Source organism: Macaca fascicularis, chromosome 2 (genome assembly GCF_037993035.2).
Source record: "Macaca fascicularis isolate 582-1 chromosome 2, T2T-MFA8v1.1".
NCBI classification, from domain to species: domain Eukaryota; kingdom Metazoa; phylum Chordata; class Mammalia; order Primates; family Cercopithecidae; genus Macaca; species Macaca fascicularis.
Genome location: NC_088376.1, coordinates 134,328,344 through 134,349,066, shown reverse-complemented (window position 1 = coordinate 134,349,066; position 20,723 = coordinate 134,328,344). Strand labels below are relative to the sequence as shown.

The window sequence follows — 20,723 nt, the reverse complement described above, 5'->3', positions numbered from 1 at the left end:
GTAAAGCTTCTTTAAGTCCAACTTCAGATGCAATGGGCTGGCACAGTCTGTGGGACACTCACGACTTCTCCTTCTGTTCTCTGGCCTCTTTGCTGTTCACAGGATCCTGCTCTTAAATATCCTCTTAACATGACTGATGTTCCCAGGGGCCATATTCTGTAGCCATTGCTTTTCCCCATGAATTGGGAGTCATAGGCTTGAATTCCTGCTTTCGTCCCCACCACCTGCGTGACCTTGGTCACAGAGTCCCCTCCCAGGGGAATGGCTTGCCTGGACCTCTCAAAGGCACCTTTTAGCTCTAAAATATTTGCTGTTCTCTCTCATTCAAGATTTTCCCCATCCATGCCTTATTCCTTTCACTTAGTAGTCTGGGTCACACAATTGCAGCAGAAAAAAGTTTGAATTTTGATGAAGAGATTGTCGCAGTTTATCCCAAATCTGTTCTCAGGGGACATCCTTGTCTTTTTTTTATTGGCAAAACTTGGCCAGGGAATTTTTGCTTAAGTGAACCTACCACTTCCAGTTTTGAATCAGGTTTGTGCTTGCTATCATTATTAATAGGAGTATTAATTTCTGTCGCTGATAAAGCACCCTGGTGTGGCTGGAAGGTGGTTCTGTGCCGTTTCCCCACCGAAGTGAAGAAGGACATGAAAGGTTGTATGGTGTGGAAAGTGCCTTAGCAATTAAATAAAAGGCTGGTTCATATAAAGGAGCTTGTTTCTATATGGAAAATATGAGCTTTTTCTTTTCTTTTTCTTTCTTTCTTTTTTTTTTTTTTTTTTTTTTTACATGGACCAGGTGTGGATTAGTTCACTGAACCTTTTACCCAGCCTTATTCCCGCTTGTAATTCTTCTGAGGCATAGTTCAGCCAAGTCAAAGAAACATGTTATTAAAGGTGAGCTGAAAGGCATTTAAAAAATAAACAAACTGTTTAAGATCCTAAATCAGTAACAGAATCTATATGCACAGACTTGAAAAGTACAAGAAAATGTGTTTCAATGCCTTTGGGTTTCAGGCTGGATTCTCCTCCTGCCTTCTTTGAACATCTCCCCCAAGTCTTTTTTGGTAGTTGGTGGGACAGGCAGCCCCAAGGCTAACCTTGGCTTGTAGCTTTTTTGTAACTAATGACTTGCCTCCACTGAGGTAGGTGAGACCCCAATCTTACATCTGCGATTCTCCAACTAATATTGAGGGGAAAAAATAAGTACTTTGATTTTATTTTAGCACTATATTCTTAAGAAGTTTAAAATCTGATACACATTCTTTTATTTTTCCAGCCCGTAGCATGGCAGACAGCCAGACTTTTTTTTTTTTTTTTTTTTTTTTAAGATGGAGTCTTGCTCTGTCGCCAGGCTGGAGTACAGTGGCATTATCTCAGCTCACTGCAATCTTCACCTCCTGGGTTCAAGCGATTCTCCTGCCTCAGCCTCCCGAGTAGCTGGGATTACAGTCCCGTGCCACCACACCCAGCTAATTTTTGTATTTTTAGTAGAGGTGGGGTTTCACCATGATGGCCAGGATGGTCTCAATCTCATGACCTTGAGTTCCACCTGCCTCAGCCTCCCAAAGTGCTGGGATTACAGGCATGTGCCACCATGTCCAGCCAGCCGGCTATTTTTAACAACTTGTAGAGATGGCAGAAATGAGTGTAGAAAGTTTTAGATTTATTTAAGTTCTGTCATCCCTGATTATAATAACAGCAGCCATCATTTCTTTGAGCATTCACTTTGTACCAGACACTATTAAGTACTTCTTCTTGTCAGTGCATTTATTCTCCAAAAGCAAATAATGCACTGTAAGCAAGCCCATTTTATGGATGAGAACACTGAGGGACAGAGAGCTTAAGTAACTTGCCCAAGCTCACAAGGTCAGTAAGCACCAGAGCTAAGTTTTGAACTTGGGTACTTGAATCCATGCTTGTAAATTCTGAACTATTCTAGTCTAAAGTATACTGTATAGTACTATATTCTGTAATACTTAGTTTTAGGTGAGGCAGCCCAAGGATGCATTAAGAAATACAGACACTCGTTCTGTACAACCTCAGCCTTGCCTTTTTAAAAATTATTTCCTAACTTTCAAAACTTGCTTGTTTTTGTTTTTACTTGATAGCCTGTTTTCAGCCAATGAATAGGTAGATATCAATCATTTGCAGCCTGTTTTACTGCTTTTTAAAGAATTATTTTAAAGTTTCATTGTGATTGTGCAATTGTACAAAGACATTCCCTTATTTTATTTTATTTTATTTTATTATTTTTGAGACAAGGTTTCACTCTGTCACCTGGGCTGGAGTGCAGTGGCACAATCTCAGCTCCCTGCAACCTCTGCCTCCCTGGTTCAAACAATTCTTCCACCTCAGCCTCCTGAGTACCTGGGACTACAGGCAAGCACCACCATGCCCAGCTAAATTTTTTTGTATTTTTTGGTAGAGATGAGGTTTCACCATGTTGGCCAGGCTGGCCTCGAACTCCTGACCTCAAGTGTGATCAACTGCCTTGGCCTCCCAAAGTGCTGGGTTTACAGGCCTGAGCCACCATGCCTGGCCAATTCCCCCATTATTAAACAGTGTCTCACTTTATTGCCCAGGCTAGTGTGCGGTAGCACCATACTAGCTCACTGCAGCCTTGAATTCCTGGGCTCAAGCGATTCTCCTGCCTCCCCCTCCTGAATCGCTGGCATTACAGGTGTGAGCCACTGAGCCTAGCTTATTCTCTCATTTTTAAAGTAATTTCAAATAGCAGAAGCAGGGAAGGAGAGGCATTTTAGGGGTTGATCCTTCTGGTCCACCTTTAATGAATTAAGCAACTCCTTCCAAGGGGAGCTTGAAGCCTGAATTCTTCATAGTGAACACAGAACTCTTTTCAGAAACTTAGCTTAAAATAATTATCTATACCTCCACCCTACTGCCTTATATGATAGAAGGGGAGGTGAGTTCAGCAACAGCTTCCTCTAGCTCAATTTTGATTTACCTTTGTTTCGCTGAAGTCCATATGCTGAGCTTGTTGAACTCATCTGCCTTGTTCAGTCGTTCTTGCTTTAGGAGTGTTAACTTTCTTTTTCGGAAAGCAACAGCATATGCGTACAGCCTTGCCAGGCTTCCATCAAGTGTCCCTTCACCTTTAGCAAGCCCTTGGTGGACTCAGGGGAGCTTTATGGTCATTATTAACATAACAGCCTATAAGTTGGGCTTCTTTCTAGCTAAGGAGCCAAGGGGTGGGGGGGGGCCCGCCTGGTTTTAAATTACATAGGCTTTTCTAAATGTGTTTCTAATGGGAGCTAGAGAGGTGGTGAGCTTTGGGGAAGCCTACCCTTGGGTCAAAGTTGAATGTAGAAGGGAGCTGGGATCTGCAGATATCAGGGAATTTAGGAAGAGAGAGGCATGGGAAAGGAAATAGGATGAAAAGGTGCCAGGAAAAGTTGCCTCATCATTTGGCACTTTGGTGGTGGCCAAAAGGTAAGTTTCTACTTTGAGATCACTCTCAGGCCCTGTGGGCGCAGAGCTGCCAAGTTTCTCAGTTGAAGGACTAACCAAGTTGGGATATGGGTAATTCTGGGAGACTGGGTAATTTGAGGGGAAGGATTGTTGGAGGTCTTTCCAGCTATACTGATAATGTACATGGGTACATTCTTGAGTGTGAGTGTGTCCATAAAAAAATCTAGCTGTAGAACCATTCACAGGCTTCTCTGTGTGCACCAGCGTGCTAGCCATTTTACGTACAACAGTGGGAACAGAGTAGCTGGAATAAGATACAGGAATGTTTTTGTTCAACTCAGACACTGGTTAGCATTATTCACTCATTCTGTATTTACTGAACACCTACCCTGCGTAGCCGCTGCTCTGTACTGGGATACAGCAAGCAAGAGTCCTGCACGGTGGCTCATGCCTGTAATCCCAGCGCTTTGGGAGGCGAAGGCAGGATGATCACTTGAGCCCAGGAATTCAACACCAGCCTGGGCAACATAGTGAAACCTTGTCCCTACAAAAAATTTAAAAATTAGCTAGACATGGTGGCACATGCCTCTAGACCCAGCTACTCAGGAGGCTGAGGTAGGAGAATCGCTTGAGTCTAGTAGTTAGTTCCAGGCTGCAGTGAGTCATGATCGTGCCACTGCCCTGCGCTCAAGCTTGGGCAACAGAGTAAGACCATGTCTCAAAAAAAAAAAAAAAAGTGGAGGGGGGGGGTGCAAATCAGATAAAATCCCTGCCTTCATGGAGTATATGTTCTGATACTTCTGTCATAAACTGAAATTAATATGACTTATCTGTTGCCTAAACTTTTGCCCAGAACAACCAAACAGAGTCAGTTCAGCTGCACTAGGAACCGCCAAGAGCCAGATGTGGCCATGGGAAGAATATCTTTGAGAGCCTGTCATCTGGCTCCAGCTGTGTTAACCTAGGCCTGGTAGGCAGCCATGAGTTGTGTTTGCCAACTGGTGGCCAGACACTAGTGCAGGCTTAAACAATTAGCAGAATTCCTCATCCGGTGGCTGGATTCGCTGTGTGTGTCCTACAGGCGATTGCTGCTGTCCAAACCAGGGGACTCTGTGGGCAGAAACGCCCGGAAGAGAACCAAAAGTTAGCCCCTTGAAAAACCAGTCAAAGTCTTATCGGGGAACACGGAGAGGGACGCAGGAATGGGGGAAGACCAGCAACAGTGAGAAAACAGAAGTAAAGCAGATGTGGCCCTCCCCCTGGCAGACCTTAATTCTAACTGAGAACTCTTGCCTGATACAGAGCGTCTGCCTCTAGCATGCCCCTGCACAAAAGCAAACAGTAGAGTTTGCCTGTGAAGAAATTTTTTTTTAAGATATTATTTTTTACATTGTTGCCCCTTGGTGAGAAGCATTTATGATGCTTTATTGGTTTCACCCAGACAGAGATTTCCATAAAAAGTATTCATTCCCACCTTTTGGAAGCAATTACATCCCCACAAACAGGCTATAACTTTCAAATGTCTGTTATATCTGACTTCAAAAATAAGTATGTAAGTAAATAAAATGCTTCAGCCTGCCTGCATGTGGAAGATTTTTTTTATAAACTGTAGAGTTGCTGGTTTAATGTACCAGACAAGTCCTGCTAGCACACAGGAAAATAATAGATTCTGATCGTCCATTGTCCAGCATGTTTCTAATACCACAGTAGTTGCTCAGTAAATGTTTGTAAACTGAGCTGAATGAGGAAAAATTCCAGTGAACATGCTGACTTGCAAGAATGGTAATTAAAAATTAGCACAGTTATTTCAAATCATAAGTGGGGGAAACAACCCACCATTTAGTGCCCCCCAAAAGTAAAAGTTCTAATTGGAATAAGCCTAGGATTTTTTTTTTTTTTTTTATGTCCACATCTAAAGTCTGATGATAACAGAAAGCACAAGATGGCAGAGATTAAGGTTTTCAGGGAGACTTCTCTTGGGGCTGAACAGACACGTCCATATGAGAACATCTTTATCATGGTGAGGTTCTTGGTGGTTTTTCAAAGAAGTCCCACTCTGAACAGATAACAACGACAACAAAATCACTGAAGTGGGGAAAATTCAAAAGATGCTAGTTTATGTGTCAAAATCAACTTTTGCATTCTAACTGCATTGTGTAAATTTGCTGTGCAGGAAACATAAGTGAAGCCATTTGGTTTTGTGGCATTGGTGTGGGTTGGCTCAGGGGGTGGGGATAAGGTTGAGGCATTGATATAGTAAGAGGAGAGCCAGATGGTTGTATTACACATCTTTTGTGTTCTTGTTTGCTTCTTAAAGCAGTTGCAGAATTTTGCCCTTGGCGATATTTTCTTCGTGCCTGTGTGTTCTGCTATGAATTTACTTTTGTCAGAGTACTTTGAAAGAAAAGCCTTGCTCAGAAAAAAAAAAAAAATTATGTTATAAACTTGTGAAGTCAACAGTGTGTTCATAAAAATATTTTTTAAATGTTAAGAATGTTAGTAAATAGTTGAGAGAATCAGCTTTTCTTTTTTCTTAGTGCAGTGATTTCGACCATGTTTCATGTCAATTCAGGGAAAGAATTTTTGCAAAATTATGAATGTGCAGTTGGTGATGGATGGATGGATGGATGGATGGAGATGGATAGATGAGTAGACAGATACATGGAACAGATACATTGTTATTCCAGTAGGGATGAGGCCTATGTGATTAGAGATTTAACTTTTTCCATTACTTACAGCAAGCCCTCAGGTTGTGGTTAACCTCTTGTGTTTTATCAGCAAGCCTAACTTGGTGGTAAGTTGAGTGAGAGTGGGTTACAGTAGGTTGGTGAGTTTTGGTTGACATTTGTTAGAATTGCTGTTACACCACCATTGAAATTTATATTTATTCCCTACTAAAAGGAAATTCTATTTTGCAGTCACCAGTGGCAAGGGATATTTAAGATGTTCTAACGCATGTAAGGGCTGATATTTTATCACCAAATGCTTTTAATAAAGAGTTGCTTTGGAGCCATCCCCCCCTCACCCCCACACACACACTGGCAGAATGCTTCAGAATAATTTAATGTCCTTTTTACAGTTCCAGTTTATTTTTTTTTTCCTTTGCTCAAATGAGAGAAGAGCAAATATATAGGATCCTTGGGCGACGGTTTATTCTCCTGTTGTGCACAGATTTCCAGTTTTAGTTGGAACCTGCAGTCCCTGATGAGAAAACAGGAAACTTACAGTCCTAACCTTATTGAAATCTCTGCCGGGTTTAGTCACAAGTCTGAGACGACTCCTTCCAATAATGAAGCCATTGTACGCATCATATCTGATCAGTTCTTGAAATGTTTTAGTAAGTCTATCTTACAACATTATAAGAAGATAATCAGCAGCCTTAGAAGGTCCCCATCTGGACTGTAGAGTTCTTTTACTGAAAGATGTTTTGCCTTTTTGAGATAGCTCTTGCGTTTCATCATCTGTTCCGCCGAGATGAAGTGCATATGAAAAGTCAGTGACTCTGAATCCATCTGTTGTTATTATTTTCCACTGATAATTGGCTTGAACAATGAAATGTCTGTGTCTGCAGCCTTTGAAACTGTACACCCTGTTTATTTTCTGGAGGTCTCGCTGCAGCTACGCCCCCCCATCTTTCCCCCTGCATTTTCTCTCAAGCTTACAGCGAGTGGCGCTTGTGTGAGGATGACATCTTTGACTCTGTGCATCAGTATGTGTCACTCAGCATCTAAAGCTTGCATACGGATTTTTGTCACAATCCCTGTGTCTGTGCCGTTTGCTCCCGAATCCGGCGCTCTTTCAGCAAGGAGCTTAGCCGGGCCACAATGCATGGATCCCTTACCTGGATTGTCATCTTTATTTCACCGTCCTCATTAAAATATTAATTTAGGGTACAGTATCTAATACTTATGGAATTAGATGCTACCTATAATTGTATAATATATTCAGTTGCGTCCAGGTTTGCATGATACAGAGCATTAATATTGGATTCTACTAACATCACTTCCATTAGCTTACTCAACCAGTATGAGATATAGATGAGCTGGGAAGCATAACTACCCTCAAAACTGCCAAAACAGTCATTAGAAGCTCCATGGGGATGGACAGAGGCTTTCTCACAGTGATATAATGATTAAATTTTGTTCTATGGTTTATTTGCAGCAAGGTTAGATCACTATCGTCTATGGACGTGGGTTATCTAACACCTTATTTGGAAGGTCATTTCAAGGCAAAAAAGAGTGGACAAAATCAGCACCTTCAGTTTCTGTGGTCACCCCTCTTAGAGAACCTATGTTTTATTCTCTGTGTCTTTGGGTGTCTTTTTATTTTGTTGGTCTTTTCTCCATGCTATGCCATAGTATATGTTTGAAATGAGTTTTGTGTTTGTTGGTGTGTTTGTAAATATATTTTATGTTTGAAATGAGTTTTGTGTTTGTTGGTGTGTTTGTAAATATATTTTAAAACTTTTCAGTGATGATCTGCACCTTTTACAGTAGAACGATTTGGCCAGAAAACAGTTTTGTGTTAATAAACTAAAATTGCTTTTCAAATAGAAAGCTGCCCTATTTCCCTTGGCTAGGATAATCACAGCATTCTTGAAGGCTGTGAAGGATCTGTGACCTATCCTTTTTAGTCCAAATACAGTAATAATATAGACGCATCCTATAGCATAACCCTGCTGGATTTGGCCCCAGAGTACTGTATGGCATTAGCAAGTAGTAGACGAACATAATCTTATTTATGTTTCAATCGAAATCATTTAATACTGCAAAAGTTATTAAAAAATAATTAAGTTACTAAGACCAACATGTAGCTGGAACGTAGAATGAGAGGTCAGTGTGAGTTGATTCCATAAGCTGAGAAAAGGCAGTGGTGGATTCCTAACACTGGCATGTTTCTCCTCTTGCTTAAATTCCTGGATTGTAAGGACAAATTATGTTGAGGTATGGCATATTTTCTGCCGAAATGGAGAAAATTGTTGACTGTAATTATGTTATTTAATTGAAATTATAAGTGGTTGAGGCCACTCAGTTAAAAGCATCCTTTCTAATATAGGGGTAATGTTTTTAAATGAGTGGTCATGGATTGGTGACATTTGAAAGGCAGGCATTTGGGATATATTTTTGGAAAACTCGAATTATTTTCCTTAAATGATTAGTGAACTAGAGAGTATAGTTAAGTAGCATTTTTTGGCTTATTCTCTTTAATTAGATATGCATGAATGTATTATGTGTGAGCATATATGCACATATATATGTATATGTGTATATTTTTATATGTACACTTTATATACATATATCAAACAGATTATCAAACAGATCTTTGTAGGTACAGAGTCACAGGTATCCATTTACAACGTGACAAAGCAGAGAAACAAGACGCATATCTCTGACAATTGTGACTAAACAAACTGATTGTTTAAAACTCTCATTGAATGTTAGAGATTGAAATGCAACCCAGAGCAGAACTCCAGGGATGGGTATACTACAAGTTCTTTTTGGAGTAGCTGGAGATACAACAATAGCACTCCCCCCGCCACCCCCCACGAGTGAGTTCTTAATTACTAATGAATACAATTCATTTTAATTGTTATTATAGCAACATAACATTTAACTGTCTCCTGTTTAGTGGTGTCCCCTGGAATAGGCAGTGTCTCCTGTCAGAGCGAGGACAGGTAGAAGGCACAGCGGGCGTCTGATTGAGCCAGTTATTCATTTGCTGAGTGTTTGTGTTTATGCAAAGGGGCCTCTTCCTGCATATTTAATCTAGAGTAAGGCAGTGGCTTTTGTTGTGTTTAGCCCACATACCTTCAGTCCTTCCTCACACTGCCGCCAGCCTGGGAGCCCTGAGAGCCAGCAGGCTTCCAAGCGCCTGTAGTTTCTCCCTTACAAACTCTCAACTTTCTTCCGTTGTGTGAAAATTGCCTCTCCCGCCCCAAAGCTTTGCCTCCTCACCATGAACGGGTAAGTGTGTGTGAAGCCAAGGCTGACACTTTTGTTTCATTTTACTAATGTTGAGAGGGTACTTTGCTGCCCTTCTGGGCGCCTCCTGAAAGCAGTCCTGGTTCCTGGGCCGTTGTCAGCTTCTGGCTGCATTGAAATAGACAAGTACAGGTGCCTCTTAGGAAATGTGGCTGAATTTTGGACTCGCAGAGAAAGGCTCGTGAGGACTAGAGGGAATTAAAAAGAAAAGAGAGAGAGAGAGCAGCTTTATTATTCTTTGTCCTAACAAATCCTGTTTTGTAACTATCCTGCAGATAATGCTGCCATTGTTTGCTAAAAAGCCTTCAAACACTGTGTAAGACTGAACTGTAAGAAAACAGAAACTCTGCCGCTGTATTGTCTATACCCGGGCCAGGGTCCTCCCCGAAGGTCTGTGCCGGAATAGGAAAGGTTTTCTTCTGTGGAAATCGAATCGTCTCTTCATTGATATTAATAGCACACTAGAGATGTTGGCCATGATGCTCAGAGAGGCGGTCGGGAGGGAAGGAAATCTGATCTTGCTGGGGGGAAAATGACAGCCTCTTGGCCCCACGGTGGAGGAGACATCATCCAGGCTCCGTGTGCATAATGGCATCCTGGCTTAACTGTTTGCTCTAGGAATTTTAATCTTGAGCTGTTTGTTTTACTATCTGGGGTCTTGCTATTTTTTGTTCCTGTACTGTCTTTAGAAAGCACCATATTCAGGGGCTAATCCAGTCTTTTTTTAAAGTGAATTTTTAAAAAAAGACTCAGAGAAATTCATGTACTGTACACTTAGATAATTCTGGGGTATGATGGGGGTATTCTTCTTTCTTGATGAGGGTAGAGTGTTATTTCAAAAATAAGTTGCCACAATTAACAAGGGTGAACCATCCAAGGAAGATATGTCCTGTGTGAAGATATTTCAGGGTGTGGGAATTATGTCCAGGCTCTAAAAGAAGGAGTTTTCCTGACCAGTTAACTGTTGCCTCTGTTTGAGTAACTCTTTTCAACAGAAGAGTGTGCTGTTCCCCCGCAGGTTGGAAACTGTGAGAATTTAAATAAAATTTCATCAACCTTATTAAAATATGTAGGGACTTGTGTCTTCTTGGGTGCAAATCAGTCTAGAGACTTAGAAGCATTTATTAACAGTGAGGCTGCTGAAGGTTTTTAATAACAAAATTACAAATACTCTATCTAATTGTAAGTATATGACTTTTATACTTGGTTTTTAAGGGGAAAAATACTTTTTTTTGAGGCAAAGTAACTCCGTCAGAGCACCTTCTGTGATTAGCGCTATTGTATTCTTAAATTTTGATTGATAGAGATAATAGTTTTCACTTAAAAATACAGACAGGTACTTTAACTTTCCATGACAATAGCTATTTGCATTTCTTTTATCTTTTTGTTTAACATTTGTGGGGGTTGGGATGGATTTGATTATTAACTCTTATTGCACACTAAAGGTGAATCTAAAACAAAGGCTTTGTTAGAGCTTCAAAGGGAAAACAGCAAATATTGTTTTTAGGCTTCAACATTTAAAGGCTGTTAAAGGATACCTATAAAATATTTTCACATGACCACGGCCAGGGTTTTCCTTTTCTGTAAGGTAGGAGAGAGTCATTTTTCCAAATGAGATGGGCCGATGTGGAGTTAGTGGGGGGGCTGCCAGTCTGAAGTAATTTCATGGGCAAGCATCGACTGGGGTTTACTGCACCACGTGGCTTCATGTGTAACATTTTAGGTTTTTGCTCTACTAGAATGGACTCCAAAGTTAGGTACTGTGATCTGATGAGGGCCCCAGAGGATGAGGAGAAAGGAAGTAAAATGTTACTTGCAGGGATAGGAGGGAGATTTGGAGAATGATGGATTCAAAGTCACACATTTCTTTGATAGAGACAAGTAAAAGAAGTGTAGTGTTTGTGAAGCTGCAAGCCTGGGTAGCGTCCAACTTTGCCTCCGGTCTCAGAGACCCCCGACTGCACAGCAGCTTCTTCCTTCCTTTTCTTTCCTGTTTCCTTCCTTTATTCTTTTCCTTTCTTTTTCCCCTGTTTTTCTCTATTTTTTCCTTTCTCCCCTTTTTATTTTCTTCCTTCTATTCTTTCTTCATTCCCCACCTTCCCCACTTTTTTTCTTTTTTTTTTTTTTTGCAAATCTTACTCAGTATTTGAAGTCTTAAGGGCATAGAACAAACTTTGAGATTGATTTTGGAGTAGATTTTCTTAAATACGGAAGATAAAGTGACCCTTGTCTTATATTTTTCAATAGTCAATTATATGTCGATGTCCTTGTACTTTCTAAGAAGTCATTGAAAAACAAGATATTAAAGCCCACAGGAGATAAGATTCCCTATTTAAAGAGGCAGCGAATTCTTGGAAATTGGCTTATTTGGACCAGTTTTTGCCAGTGAGTACAAGCCGTTTGATTGGAGGATTTGAGGGTGTGGGAAGTTTGAACCATGTTCCTTCCTCAGTTTCCTAATAAGAAAGTGTCCTCTAGCCATAGACCTACTGAACTGCCCGCCTAATCACCACCCAGGGGTTCACTTTCCTCATCTTTGCATCTTTAATAAGACTGGCACACAAAAGGTTCTCAGCCAGTATTGGGTAGGCTGAAGGTTGAGATGAACTATGTTGGGCATACTTCAGAGTTGCTTTTGCACAGTTATATAAAATTCAGTATAATGGAGAAATCTTAATGCAGATAATTTATTTTAGCTGTCAAGAAAGGGAAGGGGAAAATACTATAAACGGGAAAAAACGAGCCGATATTGTTCATTTTCAGTTTTGTGAAATGAGATTGCACCTCCACATTTACCTGCAACTCAGTTCCAAGCAGGACATACTAGTGGACACTGTGTATTATATGTCACACAGATTAAATTAAGGGCAAAATATACCCATAGAAAGTATGATATTGAAACACTATAATAATGTGAGGGTTCTTTAGAATAACAGCCCTAATTCGGGAGGAGGGGTGGTTGGGGAGGCAGAGAAAGAGGAATGTATATTTAGTGTCTGACCCTAGAGTTCACAGTAGAAATTTGTGTCCTGGACATGGTTTTTGTGGTCACTGTGTAGCTTCAGGTAGATGACACTGTTGCAATCAATAGTGAAGAGGCCACGGAACAATTCTAGTGTTCACAGAATCTTAACTGTTGCAGAGAATGACATAAAGGAAAATAAGTAATTTCTGTTTACCGTATCCTTGGCTCACTTTTAAAACCTAAAACCAGTAGGAAACTTAAAAAAGAAAGAGAAAAAGAAAAAAAAAAACGCAATTCGTATGGAGACAGCATTTTTTAAAAGAAGACAAGTGGGCTGGAGGGGAATGTATTTCTTTTTTTTTTTTTTTTTTAACCTAAAAGCTTTGCATAATCATTTAATTTTAGTTTTGGTGCTTGTGCTGCCGGTAAGCATACAGGTAAATAGTTGATCTATTTGATAAGTAAAAGTGATTTAAAGAAAATAGCAAATATAGTATTGGAAAGGGAAGTTTTATGCTTTGGAAAAAATGAAACGCATATTTTTCTGCTAGTTGTTGGTTTCCAATTCTTCTAAGCTAGTAATGAGGCAGACTCGGGCCCCAGTACTACCCCCTAATTTTCTTGTCTATTATATTGACACATTTCATTTAATTTAGCATGATGGCAAACAGCTGTTGAACTATTAATCTTTTCTCAGCAAAACTAGAAAAATGTCTTTTAGATTACTTTGTTAATGTATACCTTTTCTAAAAATGAAAATCAACAGAAATAAATTAATGAGTGGCCAATCGTGCATGTGCACCAAAATTTATGGAACTTCAAAATAGAGAAAGATAGAGATTATATCCTACTGCCAATTTTTTATGTGTAAGTGAAAATTAAATGTAGTCAGTTTTGTATTGTTTTAGTATTTATAAATTGGAGGGTCAGTTGTATGATTTTGTTGTAATTCTTCCCCCAGTATCCCTAGGGGAAAAAAATGATACTTGTAAAATCTGAGGTTGAAGCAGCTTCTATTTTTGTTCTGTGTTCACTTACACACTATACTGTGTGGATAGGTGAGTAGAAAAACAGGTCTGGTGTTTACCTGAAAATGTTCTGCAAGTTCAAATGCAGCACTGGAGATAACTTTATTCCAAGTAGGCATTTTCAGCAGTTTTTTTAAAAAATTAAATTTTAATGAGGTCCAGTTGTTTGCCAGGCCTATATGATAGCAAATCTCATCTGCATTGCAAAGTCTAATACTATAGGTCTGACTGCCAAACATGCAAAAATAGACACAGCTCAATAGATAAACATATAAATTAGTTTACAGTGCATGTACTGGAGAACATCTCAAGTAAAAAGGAGAGAGAAAAAGGCATTCTTGCTTTGAATTGAGTAGGATCTGCCAAAGTTCACTTTCTTTACATTTAAGATTCGATGAGTGGTAGATGTAGAAATTTGTGTGTGTGCTTTGTATGTACGGAGCTCTGATTTGTGTAGAGTAGGTCTCTGCAGATCTTAGCTCTACCTTGAGGACTTGACCATCTTTGCTCTGTTTTTCTTTCTTATCATCGCTTGCCCTGAAATAGACTTCTCACCACTGGAGAAACCAATCTTGGGGACATACATCAGCAGTAAAGCACACGATTTTCATTTTCAATTTGAATTGTTTTGTGTAAAAACAAAAAGGTTTTGGTCAGGCTGCAAAATAGTAATTTTAAGTCCCAGAGCTAGGGTTTTTCCCCACCCAAATGGTGAACATTTATGGTGAAAACCTCCAATTTCCTCTTACAGTAAACATGAAAATTATGATTTCACTCAGAGCCTGCATCTTTTTCCAATCTTAATGGCAAGAATCTGCATACACTTGCTTGTGGAAATGTCATAAATTGGCCTTGGATCAATTCCTCAAAGATAGTACACACCAAAGTGCCACTTTCAAATTTTTAGCCCTCGTGAAATAAGATTTTACTCTTCTCAATGATGTTTGCCTTTCCACATTCAGGGCTGACAGCAGAGGGATAAGCAGGGATATCTTCCTATAAAATTAAACCACTTCATTACATATTATTCTGAAGAGTGAACAAAAAGATATGAACATTTTAGTAAAATGATGATATGATTTCGCCACCTTAAAAATTATATGAGCATTTGGTCAATGGATATGGAATGAATCCTGTACCCTCTTAGTAACTTGATCTAAATTAATAAACAAATGTTTTTCTTTTCACTTGTGCCATATGTTGATCCCAGTTACATGGGCAGAAAGAGGCAGCTTGTAATGTTTCTTAAAGGATTAAACACTGTTTTGCATACGGGAGTATGCAGATGCAGGAGTAGATGTGGGGTAAAATGTGTTCCATGGTTTCTTTGTGTTTTAGGAAGCTTGATTTCAATTGTTTGTTTCATGTGACATGAACCTTTTTTATTTAACTTAGTAGCTCCCGTAGATACATGCTAGGAGAAAAACATTCTGTGAACAGCTTTCACTAGCAATTAACTCCCTGCCCCTCCCCGAACTGAAAATGGTGCTGCTTTCATTCATTTTGAAAGGTCCAAAGTGGCAGAAAGCATGTTGTCTACAAGACCTAACTCTCTTCCAAAAGGGAAAAAAATAAGTCTCTGCTTTAATGAAATAAGGGATGTTGTGGATGTTAACCAAACAGAGACACGTTCAAGTGGCAGTCTGGTTTCCAAAAACAAAGGCCTACGAGTCACATATTATTCTACGTGAAAATAAATTGATAGACAACAAGATGAGAAAAAGTTGATACACAACATTTGAAATGTTTCACCTTGACTTTTTCCCCCCAAGTCGATTTTGTTGTCTTGAAGAGCTCAAAGGCATATGGTCCAGATAAGCAGACATTCTTGGGACTTGTTTTTATTAACCCTGAAAGTCATTTGCCATTAAATAGAATTGAGTTCTTTTGTTGTTTCGCTTGTGTCTGTCCTTGGCAGAGGTGGTTGCTACTTCTCTTGACATTCAGATTTTGATGTTCTCTTTTGTTTTCAGGGTAAGACGTGACCTTTTGAGGTGACTATAACTGAAGATTGCTTTACAGAAGCCAAAAAAGGTAAATGCAAATGTGATTAGTGAAGTTATATCCAGGGCTGTGTCTTTTGCCTTCCAGGCATTTTAATTCAGTTGTTTTTTGGTCTGTATTTGTCAAATAAACATGTATTTATTTGCGTGTGAGTACATATGTGGTGTATTTTTGGAAGTCCTAAGAAAAACGGTTGCCCTTAAGAAATGGTCTACAGATTCACATTTCCCCCCCAAATATTATCAAACTCTTCTCTTTTTGTTGAAGCTGAACTTATTTTTATTTTTTAAATTATGTTTTGCTTGTTGACTTGGTAGGTTTAAAGTTAGAAAGGAATATTCACATCACAAAAGTGGTGATTCATAAAATTAACTTGCTGCAAACAAGAGTAACGCATGTCAGTATTGTGTGTTGAAGTGGTGTCATCCGATTGATGTTCATCTGGCGGCTTTATAATCACCTTCTTTCAGAAATTAACAGTCAGGCACCATAGCAACACGCCACATTGGTGTAACTGCTGAGCAGTGTGAGGCACATCCCTGTAATGTCAGCACTAGGCTGCCTTGTTCTCTTGACCTTGCTTGAAAATCAAATGAGTACTTGATTTTAAAATTAGAAGTTTTCAGAGAGACTAATGTAGCTTAATGAATTAAAGCCAAATTTAATGTTTTCAAATTCACTTTTGGGAGGGGGAATGAAAAAGTACTCCAGTTAAAATGGTTGTGGATGCTACATATTTACTTGATTTCAGAAGTACCTCTCTGATAAACGTGGTGATCATCTTACACAAGATAATTCTTCCGGTCATTTTAACATCTGATATTTCTCAAGCAGTAGCATCTTCGTTTCATTTAGAATTTTGGCCTTTAATAGTTCCATTTGATTTAGTAGATTTGTGTCTGTTTAAAAACAGGGTACCTGCCCGCATGGTTGAACAAAGGCTTTGCTGAGATTTTACTGAAGTTTATGTATTTGCCAGATACAGACTTCTTGTTGAGTTGAACAGAGTTTTTTTGTGGAACTTTCATAATGTGAAGAATCTTTGATCAGATTTTGATAAATCTCACCTGGAGCTTGGGGGAGTTCTAGAATGCATATATATAAAGGGTATGGATTTGTTTTTGTAGTTGCATTCTGGCACATTTAATTTGGGCCAGAAAAATCAGACTTCCATCATTTCACCTTCTATATTGTTTAAATGAAACCTTTGCAGGATCTACCTAATTGTATTTCAAAGAGGACAAACATATGTTTCAGATGTTTCGGCATGGAAGGAATTGATTCCCAACCAGTAATTGGGATTATCAGGTCACAACAAAACACTTCCCTTTGCTGGGGCTCAATTTTCTTTTTCTTTTCTTTTCTTTTTTTGTTTTTTTTGAGACGGAGTCTCGCTCTGCTGCCCAGGCTGGAGTGCAGTGGCAGGGTCTTGGCTCACTGTAACCTCTGCCTCTCAGTTTCAAGTGATTCTCCTGCCCTACCCTCTCAAGTAGCTGGAATTACAGGCGCTCGCCATCACAACCAGCTAATTTTTGTGTTTTTAGTAGAGACGGGGTTTCACCATGTTGGTCAGGCTGGTCTCAAACTCCTGACCTCGTGATCCGCCCACCTTAGCCTCCCAAAGTGTTGGAATTACAGGCATGAGCCACCACACCTGGTCTGAACTTTCTAATCTTTAAAAGGAAGGCATTAATCTATATCAGGGGTCTGCAAACTTTTTCTGTCAAGGGCCACATAGTAAATATTTTCTATTTGTAGGGGTATTCAGCCTCTGTTGCAGTTACTCAGCAAGGCGGTAATTTGCTGTCTCCTGGTCTCTGTAATCTCACAGAGTGATCTCAATCCAAGATGCTCCTCATGCAAAGAGGTGCCACGTGTTTAACTCATCTCCTACTGTCAGCAGAGGTTTCTGGCAAAGCTGAAAATTATGATTAAACAGGCCAGGCATGGTGGCTCATGCCTGTAATCCCTGCACTTTGGGAGGCTGAGGTGGGTGGATCACCTAAGGTCAGGAGTTCAAGACCAGCGTGGCAAAACATGGTGAAACCCCATCTCTACTAAAAATACAAAAATTAGCTGGACGTGGTGGTGGGCTCCTGTAATCCCAGCTACTCAGGAGGCTGAGGCAGGAGAATCGCTTGAACCCAGGAGGTGGAGCTTGCAGTGAACCAAGATTGCACCACTGCACTCCAGCCTGGGAGACAGAAAGAGACTCTGTCTCCCAAAAAAAAAAAAAAAAATTAAAAAGATTAAACAAAGCTGAAAAAGTGGTAGAAAAGATGAAAATTTAGCCTGAGAGTTGGCTTATCCATACAGCTCCAAATACAACCTTCACTGATGGGTTTTCATTTGTTGTTTGTATTGATTTTGTATTTTTTGTAATCACCTGTAAGCATGAATTATTTTTCTTCTGACTCAATGTCTTTATAATATCCATTCTTTCACCTATTACCTGAAAATGGAAATGCAGTCCCCACCCCCCCTAAATTCTGTAATATTATTGAAAGTTCAAAATACCATAGGTCAAGGGAAAATTTGGAAAGAAATGTTTCTAGAAATTTGTGATTGGCATTGCCTGAGAAAGATAGTCCATATTACCAAAAAAAGAAAGTTTTCTTCATAATCACTATCAAGTGCATGATCTATTATATTATTTAATATTGTGCAAATAAGGCCCTTCCTTGTAAAATTTCTTGATCATAAAAGTATTTTATGTGCTCAGTCTCTATAGTTGTTCTCTACTTTCAGCTTTTTTTGTTGTCTTTGTCTTTGTTCTGTATACATTGTCTTTGTCTGTTCGGTGTTGCTAGAAAGGAATACCTGAGGCTGGGTAATTTATAAAGAAAAAAATTTATTTGGTTCATAATTCTGCAGACTGTACAAGAAACATGGGGCAGCATCTGCTTCTAGTAACGACCTCAGGAAGCTTCCAGTCATGGCAGAAGGGGAAGTTTGGAAGAGGCGTGTCACATGACAAGAGAAAAAGGAAGCTTGGAGGGAAGGGGAGCCAGGCTCTTTTTAACAACCAGATTTCTCATGAACTAATAGAGCAAGAACTCAGTCATTACTTTGGGGAAGACTCTGAGCCATTCATGAGAGATCTGCCCCCATGACCCAAACACCTTCTATTGGCCGGTCCTCTCACAATTGGGGATCAGATTTCAAGATGAGATTTGGAGGGGATGGATTTCCAAAGTATATCATACATCATCTTCAGTATTCCTATTCCAAGTGAACATTTCATTACTTAACACTTTTTCTTTTACAGTATCCATTCCATCTGTGTTTTGATGCTAATTTCAAATTTTGGGGAGAAATAAGTTAGGGTATATAGACTCAAGTAGTATACATAATTTTTACATTTGAACAAGGTAAAAGATCTTTCAAAGACTAATTTGTATATATCTTGATCTCTTATCTAGGAAGAAATAAAAGGGAAATACACAATTTAAAAAGATGTTTCAAGTGAGTATAGTGGTTAGCATTTCTTCCTGATGAGTAAGCCTTAAATGAGAAGACCTTGCCATCCAGCAATGGACAAAAAAATCAGCATCATCTTTCACACTGCAAGAAGCATGTAGACTTCAGATGCCAGGAGCTTCTCAGTAAATAACATGCCCCAAATTTGAAACCGGGGAATTATTAACAGTCAGTATAGATGCACAGAAATATGCCTACAAAGGTACTATGGAAATAACTGATTATATACATAAAAGTAGCCAGACAAATTCAGAAAACCAGATGAAGCGATTTTGAAAATTTAGATTCTAAGGTCTGAAGAGTCATAAATAACAGTCATCATACTCGGTAGTGATATAACAATTTTCTTCCAACTAGATCTGAGTGCTTTACAAAATGGGTCTGGTTGCTGGCATTCCTAAGAGGTAGCTGGCAATTCTTATAATTCCCACTTTACAGACTGGAAAAATGGTCCCGTTGATGATAAATAGTTTACCTAAGGTCATCCAGAATGTCAAGATGGAAACTAAAGAGAGATGCACTGGTCACAATTATACAGATGTCATTCTATTATGGTTGCCTTGGTTTGGTGATCTAATAAAGGTTTATGTGGCATTTTTCCCTGCCTCCCTTCACCATTGACAATTTACCCTCATGCATTTGCTTAAAATTCAAATCCAATTTGTAAAATTCGTCATCTTCAATTCTGAATGGCATTGAGAGTTGAAGATAATCATCAAGACCGCATAGATTACAATTAAAATGGTTATTTTTAAACATTAGGTATCTCCAAGCTTCACATTTTATGTGTTGGTCCAGTTTCTTTTTAAAGTCAAGTTATTTGAGAGAAAATTAAAAAACAATCAAAGGGAAGTATAATCATTGCAATTTCCCCCCGCATCCCTAATTTGAGCTGTTTTATGTTAGATGAAGGAATATAAATGCATCCTTATAGATAACATTCATCGTGTCTTACCTATTATAAATTATTTCTTGGTGAAAAATAAAGCTAAAATGCTCTTCATTTATTTGAAGTATAAGTTCCTTTAAAAGTATATATGTGAGTGATTTGAATACTTACCTAAAGACAACAGCAATTCTGAGCTAAACCCATTCAAAACTACCTTTTCTAGTAGTTAGCATTTGAATTATGTGACTGTTAATTAAGGAAGATGTTATGAAGACACTGTAAGCAGTCGTCATTGAGTTACCAGATGACCGTATTGGCTGGAATGTGATCAGTCAATTCAGTTAAGCATTGAAATGCTCCCTGACCGCCCCTGCTCCCCGCACATACATACAGTATACTCATGCCTGGGTTGTAACAGTCAGGGTAAAGATGAGGCTGGTGTAACAAAGAGATCCAGTGTAAAATGGCTTAAATAAAATAGAAGCCTACTTCTCTCATGAAACAACCTGACCAATGTAGCTTGTCTGGGCAGATTCTTTCTGTCTGTGCTCTCCTCCCTTCGGGCTTTGTCCTTATCATAGGGTTGAAGCTATGTTGTTGCCGCACTGTGGAGATGTCCAAAGCAAGCAATTTTCTTGTAATCAAAAGAGTTAAATGTTGTATACATCCCACTCATTGTCACTTACCGGATTATGGTCATAAGGCCCAGCAAGCTTTGAGGGCTGCTGGGAAATGGTCTCTACCTGGGTGGCCAGGAGCCTGGGGAGAATTGGCAAACAGATTTAAGGGGACAAGTAGAATACAAGTACTTTATTGATTCAGTTACTCCAATCTAGTAATTTCATTCATTCATTCATACATACAGATGTATGTACATACATACATATATTAATTCTTACTGCAGGTATTTATTGGTGGGTGTGGGCTAGGTGCTGAGATTATAGC

The 20,723-nt window shown here is 39.3% G+C and overlaps 1 protein-coding gene across 29 annotated transcripts in view; it reads left to right on the top strand.

Moving 5' to 3' along the window:
- The window catches only part of FOXP1 (forkhead box P1), a 632,383-nt gene that overhangs the window by 268,601 nt on the left and 343,059 nt on the right, over positions 1 to 20,723 (top strand). For 23 of the 29 annotated variants that reach the window (XR_012431355.1, XR_012431354.1, XM_065539493.1 and 20 more), the window contains one exon: positions 15,379 to 15,439. The gene's annotated coding sequence lies outside the window, so the exon portion shown is untranslated. Of the gene's footprint in view, positions 1 to 9,218; positions 9,395 to 15,378; positions 15,440 to 20,723 lie in introns of those variants that run through there. The other 6 variants (XM_074032705.1, XM_074032701.1, XM_074032710.1 and 3 more) reach the window with 1 other exon arrangement.